The sequence below is a fragment of the Chrysemys picta genome, chromosome 4 (assembly GCF_011386835.1).
Source record: "Chrysemys picta bellii isolate R12L10 chromosome 4, ASM1138683v2, whole genome shotgun sequence".
In the NCBI taxonomy this organism is placed as follows: domain Eukaryota; kingdom Metazoa; phylum Chordata; order Testudines; family Emydidae; genus Chrysemys; species Chrysemys picta.
The window spans coordinates 50,851,817-50,864,940 of record NC_088794.1 but is presented as its reverse complement, the minus strand read 5'-3'; the positions used below and the strand labels follow the sequence as shown (position 1 = coordinate 50,864,940).

The 13,124-nt window shown below is 46.7% G+C and overlaps 1 long non-coding RNA gene across 1 annotated transcript in view; it reads right to left on the bottom strand.

Annotated features, from left to right (window-relative positions):
• Nucleotides 1–9,969: 9,969 nt before the first annotated feature.
• Nucleotides 9,970–13,124, bottom strand: part of LOC122174682 (uncharacterized) — a 54,739-nt gene continuing 51,584 nt past the window's right edge. The window contains exon 8 of the long non-coding RNA XR_010600519.1: nucleotides 9,970–10,378. This is a non-coding gene — a long non-coding RNA (uncharacterized LOC122174682). The remainder of the gene's footprint in view (nucleotides 10,379–13,124) is intronic.

Genomic DNA, 13,124 nt, shown 5'->3' with positions numbered 1-13,124 from the left:
GCGCCCCGTCCCACCAACCGCCCCCTCCTGCCACAGAGCCACAACGTGCCGCAGAACCTCATCGCCAGCCATCCACGCAACTGACCAAGTCCCCGCACCATCCACTCTGCCGACCCAACCTCGCACCATGGCCCTGACAACTTTACCACAGCCCCAAAAGCCTCCGCTACAACTCAGCCCCAAGCCGGCACCCTGCCATTGCACACAGTCCTCCCGTCTGCACTGTGTCCTCAAACCCCACCCCATCCACACACAGCCAGTCCCAACAGCCTACCTGCCAGCTGCCACAAGATAACTTCCTACCGCCACTTCGTGGCCCTGCCGTTCTCCCCACAATCCCAGCTAGGGTTGCCAGGGGTCCAGTTTTCGACCAGAACGCCGCATCGAAAAGGGGCCCTGGTGGCTGTTAAAAGTCTGGTCGATGGCGCAGCAGGACAAGGCAGGCTCCCTGCCTGCTGTGCTCTGCGTGGCTCCTGGAAACAGCAGCATGTCCTCCCTCCAGCTCCTACGCATAAGGGCAGCCAGGGGGCTCCTCATGCTGTCCCCGTCCCAAGCACCACCCCTGCAGCTCCCATTGGTCGGGAACCGCAGCCAATGGGAGCTGCAGGGGCGGCACCTGTGGATGGGGCAGCACACCCAGCTGCCTGGCCACACCTCCCTGTAGGAGCCAAGCCGGAGGGGGACATGCTGCTGCTTCCGGGAGCTGCTTGAGGTGCCAGAGCCTACACCACGATCCCCTCCCATGCCCCAACCCCCTACCCCAGCCCTGATCCCCCTCCTGAACCCCAAATCCCTCATCCCTGGCCCCACACCAAAGCCTGCACCCCAAGCCCAGAGCCCTTCCCACACACTGAACCCCTCATTTCTGGCCCTATCCTGGAACCGGCAACCCTGTCCCACACCCCAACCCCCTGCCTCAGCCCAGAGCCCCCTCCCAAACCCCAAACCCCTCATCCCTGGACCCACCCCAGAGCCCGCACCCCTTCCCGCATCCCAACCCACTGCCTCAACCCAGAGCACCCTCCCACACCCTGAACTCCTCATTTCTGGCCCCACTCCAGAGCCTGCACCCCCAGCCAGAGCCCTCACATACACCCTGCACCCCAAGCCCCTGAGTCAGCCCAGTGAAAATGAGCGAGTGAGTGAGGGTGAGGAGAGCAATTGACGGGGGCGGGAATGAAGTGAGCGGGGGATGGGGCCTCAGGGAAGGGGCGGGGTGAGGGCTCTGCTGAGGGGCGGGGTAGGGGGCAGGTCAAGGGTGTTCGGTTTTGTGCGAGTAGAAAGTTGGCAACCCTAATCCCAGCCCGCCTGCCATCGCACCATAACCCTGCCATTATGTCATAGCCCTGCACAATGGAGCCACTGTTCTGGTACACTCCAAGGTTCCACCACCTCCTCTTGCACCATTATTCCATTTTACAGAACCGTGGTCTTGCCATCTTGTCACACACCATACCATTCACCATAAAACACTTCTCACTACTGCACCGTGACCCTGTGAATCACATAGAATCATAGAATCATAGAATATCAGAGTTGGAAGGGACCTCAAGAGGTCATCTAGTCCAACCCCCTGCTCAAAACAGGACCAATTCCCAGCTAAATCATCCCAGCCAGGGCTTTGTCAAGCCGGGCCTTAAAAACCTCCAAGGAAGGAGACTCCACCACCTCCCTAGGTAACGCATTCCAGTGTTTCACCACCCTCCTAGTGCAATAGTTTTTCCTGATATCCAACCTGGACCTCCCCCACTGCAACTTGAGACCATTGCTCCTTGTTCTGTCATCTGCCACCACTGAGAACAGCCGAGCTCCATCCTCTTTGGAACCCCCCTTCAGGTAGTTGAAGGCTGCTATCAAATCCCCCCTCATTCTTCTCTTCTGGAGACTAAACAATCCCAGTTCCCTCAGCCTCTCCTCATAAGTCATGTGCTCCAGACCCCTAATCATTTTTGTTGCCCTCTGCTGGACTCTTTCCAATTTTTCCACATCCTTCTTGTAGTGTGGGGCCCAAAACTGGACACAGTATTCCAGATGAGGCCTCACCAATGTCGAATAAAGGGGAACGATCACGTCCCTCGATCTGCTGGCAATGCCCCTACTTATACAGCCCAAAATGCCGTTAGCCCTCTTGGCAACAAGAGCACACTGTTGACTCATATCCAGCTTCTCGTCCACTGTGACCCCTAGGTCCTTTTCTGCAGAACTGCTACCTAGCCATTCGGTCCCTAGTCTGTAGCAGTGCATGGGATTCTTCCGTCCTAAGTGCAGGACTCTGCACTTGTCCTTGTTGAACCTCATCAGGTTTTTTTCGGCCCAATCTTCTAATTTGTCTAGGTCCCTCTGTATCCGATCCCTACCCTCTAGTGTATCTACCACGCCTCCTAGTTTAGTGTCATCTGCAAACTTGCTGAGAGTGCAGTCCACACCATCCTCCAGATCATTAATAAAGATATTAAACAAAACCGGCCCCAGGACCGACCCTTGGGGCACTCCGCTTGAAACCGGCTGCCAACTAGACATGGAGCCATTGATCACTACCCGTTGAGCCCGACGATCTAGCCAGCTTTCTATCCACCTTACAGTCCATTCATCCAGCCCATACTTCTTTAACTTGGCAGCAAGAATACTGTGGGAGACCGTATCAAAAGCTTTGCTAAAGTCAAGGAATAACACATCCACTGCTTTCCCCTCATCCACAGAGCCAGTTATCTCATCATAGAAGGCAATTAGGTTAGTCAGGCACGACTTCCCCTTCGTGAATCCATGCTGACTGTTCCTGATCACTTTCCTCTCCTCTAAATGTTTCATAATTGATTCCTTGAGGACCTGCTCCATGATTTTTCCAGGGACTGAGGTGAGGCTGACTGGCCTATAGTTCCCCGGATCCTCCTTCTTCCCTTTTTTAAAGATAGGCACTACATTAGCCTTTTTCCAGTCATCTGGAACCTCCCCCGATCGCCATGAGTTTTCAAAAATAATGGCTAATGGCTCTGCAATCTCACCCGCCAACTCCTTTAGCACCCTCGGATGTAGCGCATCCGGCCCCATGGACTTGTGCACGTCCAGTTTTTCTAAATAGTCCCAAACCACTTCTTTCTCCACAGAGGGTTGGTCACCTTCTCTCCATGCTGTACTGCCCAGTGCAGCAGTCTGGGAGCTGACCTTGTTCGTGAAGACAGAGGCAAAAAAATCATTGAGTACATTAGCTTTTTCCACATCCTCGGTCACTAGGTTGCCTCCCTCATTCAGTAAGGGGCCCACGCTTTCCTTGATTTTCTTCTTGTTGCTAACATCATGGACCCACATCCAAACACCACCAGACTGTCCATTCTGTGCACCCTTAGTTTGGCCCTCTAGCATATTTGTAATGTAATGCAAGTTTTAATTACATGATCAGATTACTATTCTTTTCCAACAGGACCCTGCATCATGCAGGATTTACCTAATTATTATCTATTAAAAAAAAATGTCCTCATTGTTCAGTGTGTGGTCCCGGGCCTTATTTATTGCACACTATACAAACCCTGCTCTAAACACAGTATTAAATTTCCTCATGGACCTTTCTATGATGCTTAGCACTAGGGAATTTTTCAACAAAACATATTTCCATCTGAAAATGCCAATTTGTTGAAACCCAAACAGGTTCAAGTCTTTGCTCTGCCTGAACAGCCCAGGTAACTAGCATAACCACTAACCTGTTGGCTATTCTGGGGTGGTTGGTTTCTCTCCTTTTCAGTTTTGTTCTGATGCAGGATCAGAACAAATTTTGAAATCTCTAACTATTTTGCTAGATGGAATTCTTCTTTTCTAGCTTGCTGTACTCATCACTACGGTGTCTGTGTACTTTTCACACTCCATTTTACACACAGGGAACTGAGGCACAAAAATATTAAGATAAAAAATTTCCACTAATTTTGGGTGCCCAATGAGGAAAATTCTGCCCTGTTACACCAGAATAACTCAGTGTTTACACTGGTGTAACTGCGAGCCTAATTTGGCCCACTGTGTATGACAGCGTCAAATTATTTTTGCAGTTTTTATATTAGTTTCCCTTTAACACCTTATTTCTCTCCCTCTTGAGATAGGCAAACAGTGTAGGATTCATTTAATGTGGGTCACAAACTGAAACCTTCATTGTCCCTTTGCAGAGATTAGCACGTACAGACTTTGAAATCCTGTGGCACTTGTCAAAGATCTAGACAAGAGTACTTTTTTGGGAAGGAGGGAGGGCTTTCTAGAAACAGTTTCCTCTTCTATACTTCTCATGAGGCAGCATTCATGTTGGATTGCTCTATTTTGATCTTTAAGGCCCAAATGAGATTTCAACATGAATGCTCACCCATGAGAAATATTGAGGTGGCTGCTGTTTCCAGAAAATTCTACACCAAAAAGTTCTGTCTCCTAGGAATTAAGTTAAAGCAAACTACCAAACTGGGATGGAAGAAATCATCTCTATGAGGCACATACTCAGTGAACACAATCTTCAGGACAACCCAAAAAAGGCAGAAGCTATTTTTCAGCTGGAAACCCTGTACGACAAAGTAGCACTTGACCAATCCATTGAGATGATCACATATATGTGTATAGTCACCCAAATTTGTCAAACTCTACTCCCACTATTTCCTGACAGTCAATTGATATTGGATTTAGTGCAACTGCAAAATTTCCAGGAATTAAAACATTGATTGCCACAAGTGCCTCTCCTGAAGTATTTTGATATAAACAACCCTGTTAATCTCACCCTGGATGCAAGGTCATAGACTTACACACACTCAGTCTAGACAGACTCTTGACTTTCCTCCCTCCCAGCCCTACCCAGTCTGAACAACCTGGTTCTTCTCCTACATTCTTTCCCTAGGCCTCTTTCTTTTCTGGCCAGCCATCCTCAAACAACATGTTTACACCTCTACTTTTTGCTGCTGCCACTCTTGTCTCTAGTATGACTTCTGAGTGCTGCTTACCCACCTGGTCCACAGTCCCAGAGTCCTCCACAAGACAGCCTGGTATTGTGTTCAGTACACCTGACAAGCACACCATACCATTTACTTTGGTTAGTCCTAGAGAACGTGCTGAAGTGCATATAGAAAACATATGTTTTCTTTCTAAGCACCAGCTTGGGGCAGAGTGCTTTCAGCCCCAAATGGGTTCTCCCCCAAACCCTGAACAGCCAGTATGCCCCATCACACCTCCTCTTCACATAGTCTTTAAACCAAACCCAGAGACTTGTATGTCTCCGCTTTCCCAGTTTCTGAGAAGGATAGGGCTATGGATGGAAATAAACTAGTGTAGGCTCAATCTGAATAAGATGAAGTGACGTTGAAAGGCAGGGAAAGCAACTAGAGTGGCATGAGCAAGGGTGTGAGTGCCCTTTCTGTTGAAATGGTACTGTGTGTCTAACCTTTGTCAGTTGAGTATGCAGTCTTGGGTCGATCTATTACTGTTCCTGAATTACAAGGTAACAGCTCTGGCAAGTGGTGCCATTCGCAGTATCGATTTACGTAGGGGATATTTCTGCCTGGTGCAAATCTCAGCACATGGTTATAACTATATGGTTCTAGTTTCAAGTCTAGAGTACTGTGGTGCACTCTTTGGGAACACCTTTGAAAATCACCTGGAAGCTTTAGCTAGCAAAGAATGCAGTACTTCTTGAGTGATGGAAGCCATTGTGAGCACATAACACCAGCGCTCTGTGCTCCATACTGACTACCTAGTTGCTTCTGAATGCTGTTCAAGGTGTTAGTTGTCATCCAAAAATGTTTCTAAAATTGGAGAACATGGACTGTGAAATTGGGTAGTCAGAAAATGAAAAACACACTAATTAGTGGCCACCTCTTTCCATTCCACTAGTATCTCTGGTGGATGCTAAACAGAAGCTACTAAGGCATTTTTAAATTAGCAGGTCCAGATAGTTCTTTTAAAACTCTTGGATACAAGTTTCTAAGAAACTTACTGAACTGTTACTGTTGAGTTAATCAGAGTAGCAGCCGTGTTAGTCTGTATCCGCAAAAAGAAGAGCAGGAGTACTTGTGGCACCTTAGAGACTAACAGATTTAATCTAATAAATCTGTTAGTCTCTAAGGTGCCACAAGTACTCCTGCTCTTCTTGTTACTGTTGAGTTTCAATAAGTCTTGAAGCACTGGGGAAGTGAAGACAGCTAATGTTGTTCCCTTTTATAAAAAAAGGGTTAGTGGGATGACCTGGGTAATTATAGGTCTGTCACCCTGACATTGATCCTGGGAAAGATACTGGAGCAGCTGATAACAGGACTCAATTAATGAAGACTTAAAGGAGGGTTATGTAATTAATACAAATCTGCATGGGTTTTTGGAAAATAAATCCTGTCATACTAACTTGATATCTTTTTTGATGAGATTACAAGTTTGATTGATAAAGGTAACAGTGTTGAAATAATAGATTTCTGTAAGGTGTTTGACTTGGTATTGCATGACATTTTGATTAAAAAACTAGAACATTATAAAACTAACATGGCACACATTAAGTGGATTAAAAACTGGATAACTGATAGGTTTCAAAATGTAAATAGGGAATTGACATCAAGTGGGCGTGTTTCCAGTGGGGTCCTGCAGGGATTAGTTCTTGGCCTTATGCTAATTAATATTTTTATCAATGACCTGGAAGAAAACATAAAATCATCACTGAGAAAGTTTGCAGATGACAACAAACATTGGGGGAATGTTAAATAATGAAGAGAACAGGTCACTGATTCAGAGCCATATGGATCTCTTGGTAAACTGGGCCAAGCAAATAAGGTATGTTTTATTATAGCTAAATGAATATATATACACACATCTAAGAAAAAAGACCGTAGACCATACTTTCAGGATAGAGACTCTATCCTGGGAAGCAGTGACTCTGAAAAGATTTGGGGGTTGAGGTGGGTAATCAGCTAAACATGAGCTCCCAGTATGATGCTGTGGCCAAAAGAGCTAATGTGATCATAGAATCATAGACTTTAAGGTCAGAAGGGACCATTATGATCGTCTAGTCTGACCTCCTGCACAATGCAGGCCACAGAATCTCACCCACCCACTCCTGTAATAAACCCCTAACATATGTCTGAGCTATTGAAGTCCTCAAATCACGGTTTAAAGACTTCAAGGTGCAGAGAATCCTCCATCAAGTGACCCGTGCCCCATGCTGCAGAGGAAGGCAAAAAAAAACCCAGGGCCTCTGCCAATCTGCCCTGGAGGAAAATTCCTTCCCGACCCCAAATATGGTGATCAGCTAAACCCTGAGCATGTGGGCAAGACTCACCAGCCAGACACCCAGGAAAGAATTCTCTGTAGTAACTCAGATCCCACCCCATCTAACATCCCATCACAGGCCATTGGGCATATTTACCGCTAATAATCAAAGATCAATTTATTGCCAAAATTAGGCTATCCCATCATACCATCCCCTCCATAAACTTATCAAGCTTAGTCTTGAAACCAGATATGTCTTTTGCCCCCACTACTCCCCTTGGAAGGCTGTTCCAGAACTTCACTCCTCTGATGGTTAGAAAGCTTCGTCTAATTTCAAGTCTAAACTTCCTGATGGCCAGTTTATATCCATTTGTTCTTGTGTCCACATTGGTACTGAGCTTAAATAATTCCTCTCCCTCCCTGGTATTTATCCCTCTGATATATTTATAGAGAGCAATCATATCTCCCCTCAGCCTTCTTTTGGTTAGGCTAAACAAGCCAAGCTCTTGGAGTCTCCTTTCATAAGACAGGTTTCCATTCCTTGGATCATCCCAGTAGATGTCTGCTTACTAGGTCTGTGGATGTGTCCACACCTACAACAGCTAGTAGGCTACTAGGGCACATGAACACCCTAGCCACACCCTTTCCCTCTCCAGCCATTCTTCTTGTTCCAAAAGCTCTTGCAAGGGATGGATGTGTTTGCCAGGGATGGACTTCCTTTACATGGAGGAATTCCACACAGGCCATTATGGTATCTTTGCAGCACTCTTTTCCAGTATGAAAAGACTATAATACAGCAATAAATTCAAACTGGTCTGAGTGTGAAATGAGCAGGCTAGGCAAAGCTTCTGTGGATTGAAACAGTGGATCACACTGAACACACAGAAGGTAGTTTGTACTGTGGAACACTTCACAGGCTTTGCTTTCTCTCATCTAGCCCATGGCAGGGGAATGAGCCTTGGCTGGAAGGCCGGAAGGGTTACAGTGATAATCTCTGCACCCTAACTCTCTCCCATCCAGAAAAACTGTTCTATCCTTCCTTATGTTTGTTCTCACTTAATATTACCTAAAGGATAGAAGTAGCAGGCTGCAAGAGCAAGTATTTCCATTTTTAGTGAATACTTGGTATTGGTGCAGAGAGCTACTGTCATAACTATAAAGGGAAGGGTAACAGCTCTCCTGTGTACAGTACTATAAAATCCCTCCTGGCCAGAGACTCCAAAATCCTTTTCCCTGTAAAGGGTTAAGAAGCTCAGGTAACCTGGCTGACACCTGACTCAAGGGACCAATAAGGGGACAAGATACTTTCAAATCTTGGGGGGGAAGGCTTTTGTTTGTGCTCTTTGTTTGGGAAGTTGTTCGCTCTTGGGACTGAGAGGGACCAGACATCAATCCAAGTTCTCCAAATCTTTCTGAGCAAGTCTCTCATATTTCAAACTTGTAAGTAAACAGCCAGGCAAGGCGTGTTAGTTTATCTTTGTTTTCTCAACTTGTAAATGTACCTTTTGCTAGAGTGTTTATCTCTGTTTGCTGTACTTTGAACCTAAGGCTAGAGGGGGGTCCTCTGAGCTCTTTAAGTTTGATTACCTTGTAAAGTTATTTTTCCATCCTGATTTTACAGAGATGATTTTTACCTTTTTCTTTAATTAAAAGCCTTCTTTTTAAGAACCTGATTGATTTTTCCTTGTTTTAAGATCCAAGGGGTTTGGATCTTGATCCACCAGGAGTTGGTGGGAGAAAGGAGGGGGATGGTTAATTTCTCCTTGTTTTAAGCTCCAAGGGGTTTGGATCTGTATTCACCAGGGAATTGGTGAAGGTCTCTCAAAGCTACCCAGGGAAGGGAATTAGCTTTGGGATGGTGGCAGCGGACCAGATCTAAGCTGGTAGTTAAGCTTAGAAGTTTTCATGCAGGCCCCCACATTTGTACCCTAAAGTTCAAAGTGGGGAAGCAGCCTTGACAGCTTCATTCCTTAGACGAGCACAGATTGTGCAATCTCTCTGCCAGGACTATGACAGTCTGTTACTCAATCAATTCTTATGCTAGGTGTCAGCTCAGAATTTAAACTTGTGTAAATTGCCAGAAAAACTAGGTGAGTGTTTTGAGTTATCCAAAAGATTGGGGGGATTTCCCAAGATTCCAAATGACAGTTCTACACTCTGATAGTCTGTTACTCCCAAAACTTCAAATCTGGTTCCCTTTGTAAATCTTGGTGAAATGTAAAACCAAGACAAGTTTGAAGAAAATGGGTTCAGTACTTATAAAACACTAGATATTTTCAATTCTGTACTGTATTCTAGAGTGACTTGAGGATACAACTTTTATGGATGAATGCCACGGTCTGGGATACAGGTCAGAGAGGCTGTGTCACTGCTTATATTATAACCCTGAGTGCCCCAAAATCCTTTTGCTACTTGAGGCTCCCTGCCTGGGACATGCACATAGGCAGCAATCAGGATGCACTGCGTGTTCTGTGTGATGTACAACTCTGATTTAACCTCTTTGAATCCAACAGCCTATCAGCAGTTATCAGAGACACACTTTTGTCTTTACTAGACTTGGTTAACGTTAGCAGGTGACCCCAAAACACCCCAGGTCCTGAAATTTCCCAAACCCATGTGCTCTGCAATTTTCAGCCCTCTCCTGCAACATTCAGAGGAATAATAAGGTTCATTTGCTCCTTTAAGGAGACAACACCCAACAGTTTCTCATATTAACTAGCATTAACGTTGACTGTAATTCAAACACAACGCTGTTGGTTTCGATTACAAGTAAAACAAGTTTATTAACAAAAGATGATAGCATTGTAAGTGAGTTCAGGTGTAAGAGATGTTAGAAATGGTTGCAAGCAAATAAAAGTCAAGCTTTCTAATTACTAAAACTTAACCTACTAAAATAAAGTCTTTGTTCAAGATGTTTTTTCTCATCCACAGTCTTCCAGCAATATGGCTGACCCTCCCCCTGCCACGATCTTCTCCAGAAGCCTGAAGTGCTGGTTCCTTTGTCTTACGTGAAAGAGATAAGTTGGGATTCTTTGCCCCTTTCTTTTATAGTCCAGTAAACCTTTGAAATAGATTCTTCTGAAGGTTACCCCTCAAAGTAAAGTTTATTCAGGCCATGAGAAAGGCAATATGGAGTCTGGTGGTGAAGGAAGCTCCATGCTGTTGTCTTCCCCTATTGGTGTTTGCAGGAAACAGAACAATTTGCATATTAGCAATCTCTTCCCCTTGATGTCCCAGTTTACTGCTTATGTGTAAATTGAGGTAAACCCACATTCCTTTGTTTAGGATAGATCTGTTTAACACCTTTTACCTAGGTAAGGCTCTCTGGTCTTGAACATGTGCTAGTAACATCATACAGAGGAATTTGTAACCTTACATATAATGTTGCTACATACATTTTACCAGGATATTATGGATCAGCAAGTTATTAGTTTTCAAATGATACCTCACAAGGCATATTTTGTACAAAGATTATTACAATAGTGTGTGAATACAGGGGTGCTTAGAGTCACAATGAATTTTAAGGAGATACCAGTTAAAGACATCTTAATCTGCTAGCAAATCCAGTGGACCACAAGTTCCCTAGAACAAGGGTCTCAAACTCCCAGCCCACGGGCCATCTGTGGCCCTCGAGCTCCCCAATGTGGCCCGCGGGGCTCCAGCAGTTTTGGGGTCGGGTCTCTCCCTTGGCCCCACCTGCCACTCCTGGGCGATCCCTCCTCAGGGGCCCCGGCAGCGCAGCAGAGCGAAGCGGCGTCTGACTGCTCACTCCAGTGGCTGCCGACCCCTCCCTGCGGCCCCAGGGGCAGGGCGGGGCTGTGCCTCCGTGCACTGCCCCCACCCCAAGCGCCCCTGCGGCTAATGGGATGCTGCGGGGGTGGTGCCTGGGGGCAGAAGCGTGCGGAGGCCCCCCACCCCACCTTGGAGCCCCAGGTAAGTGCCACACCCCTGACCCCCTCCCAGAACCTGCACCCCTTCCCCACATACCCTCTCCCTCCCCCAAACACCTTCCCAGAGCCTGCACCTCCTTCCCACACATCCCTTCCCACCCCCAAACTCCATCCCAGAGCCTGGGCCCCGTCCCCACCCAGCTGAATCTTCCTTTTTCACGGCTGGTCGGTGGATTCCGGGCCCAGGAGTGGCGCTAGGGTTTTTGGTGCCCTAGGCGGGGGTCCTTCCACGATCCCGGTCGTCGTCGGCAATTCTGCGGCGGGGGGGGTCCTTCTGCGCTCCCGGTCTTCGGGATACTTCGGCGGCGGGTCCCGGAGCAAGTGAAGGACCTGCTGCAGAATTGCTGCCGAAGACCCAGAGCGCGGAAGGACCCCCCGCTGCTGAATTGCCGCCCCCCCAAATCCTGGTGCCCTAGGCGACCGCCTAGGTTGCCTAAATGGAAGCGCCAGCCCTGTCCGGGCCCCTCTCTTTCTTGGCAGGCAGCCGAGAGTCAGATGTGTGCTGTGGCCTTGAGCTGGCTGGAGTCAGCGTCTTATTTTTGGGCCTAGCAGGAATGTGGAGTTAACCCGTTCTCTGCTCTCTTCCTTCTTCCCCCTTTGGCCTTTCGCGATCTTCCATTCCATACTCGCACCTTTGACCCTTCCCAAAATGCCCTGTGATGCCTGCAACAGCATTAGCAATATATAATGCTGATCTGCCTTCCCCAGGGGACACCTTGAGGGAGGGGACCGTTGGGGTGTGACATCCCCAGCCCCCAAACTCCCTCCCAGAGCCTGGACCCCAGGTCCCCTCCCCCACCCAAACTCCCTCCCAGAGCCCAACCTCTCACCCCTACTGCACCCAAACTCCCTCCCAGAGCCTGCACCCCAATCCCCTACCCAGACCTCCTTCCCCCCCCAAACTCCGTCCCAGATCCTTAGGCAGGTGGGGGTGGAATTTTGGGGGGGCGGGCTCTGGGCAGCATGAGTGATATTGGCCCGCTGGGAGGATTTGAAGACTGGCACTGGCCCTAAGATTGAGTTTGAGACCCCTGCCCTAGAACAAAAAAAACTCTTTAAGCCAGTTATGTACCGATAAATTAAGGATGCCCCATTGAATGCTTTAAAGATGGTTGTACTAGAGCCACTAGGACTGAAAACATTCTGTTTAAAAATTTGGGTGAGAACAGCATCATTAAATCAGGGCCCCGTTTATCATAAACCCAGAGTTAAAGCTCTTATTAGCATTTCAGCATAGGCTCAGATCTAAAGTAGTAAGGGCAAGATAAATAACTCCACTTAAAGCAGTTTACAGGGTTTGCTGGTGAAGTTGTCATTTCACAAACTCTGCAAGCTGAATATCACCACTAAGGAAGTTACAAGCTCTAAGACAGAGTTTGTAAGGTCTTCAAGAAGAAGAGCACCGCATAACTTTACAGAGAAGTTAAATACATATTGCACAGATGTAATCTATTCCAGTTTTTCTTGTTAAATGTAAATTTTAATGCAAAAAGACTTGATCCATAGACCCTTGCTGACGTGATCAGCCCACTGATTTTATCCCATTACAGAGGGAGGTCAGTATTAAGTTCTGTATACCATTAAAAATACAGGATGTCAACCTCCGCTTCTGGAATTTTGTAACTTTGGAGTGTCTCTGTCTTCAGTTTAATGTCAATTATGTTTGAGAGCTGTAATGAGGTCCATTTGCCCATCAAAATTTCAGTTGGGACAAGGATCTGAGCTGTGGAGGGAGAACAGTGGTACATAGCTTAGTGCTGACAGGATCAGGATGTGGTCTGATCTAAGAAATACACAGTGATTAGCTCTGGTTTTAGAATCTGAGAAACAGTACTGATTAATCCAGAGGAATTAACGTGTGAGGTTACACAACAGAAAATTAAATTCATAAGTATGTATTTAGAGTGATGTACTGTGCAACTCATTATAATAGGCTCAGTTTTGCAAGTCAAAAGCAGATTAGACATT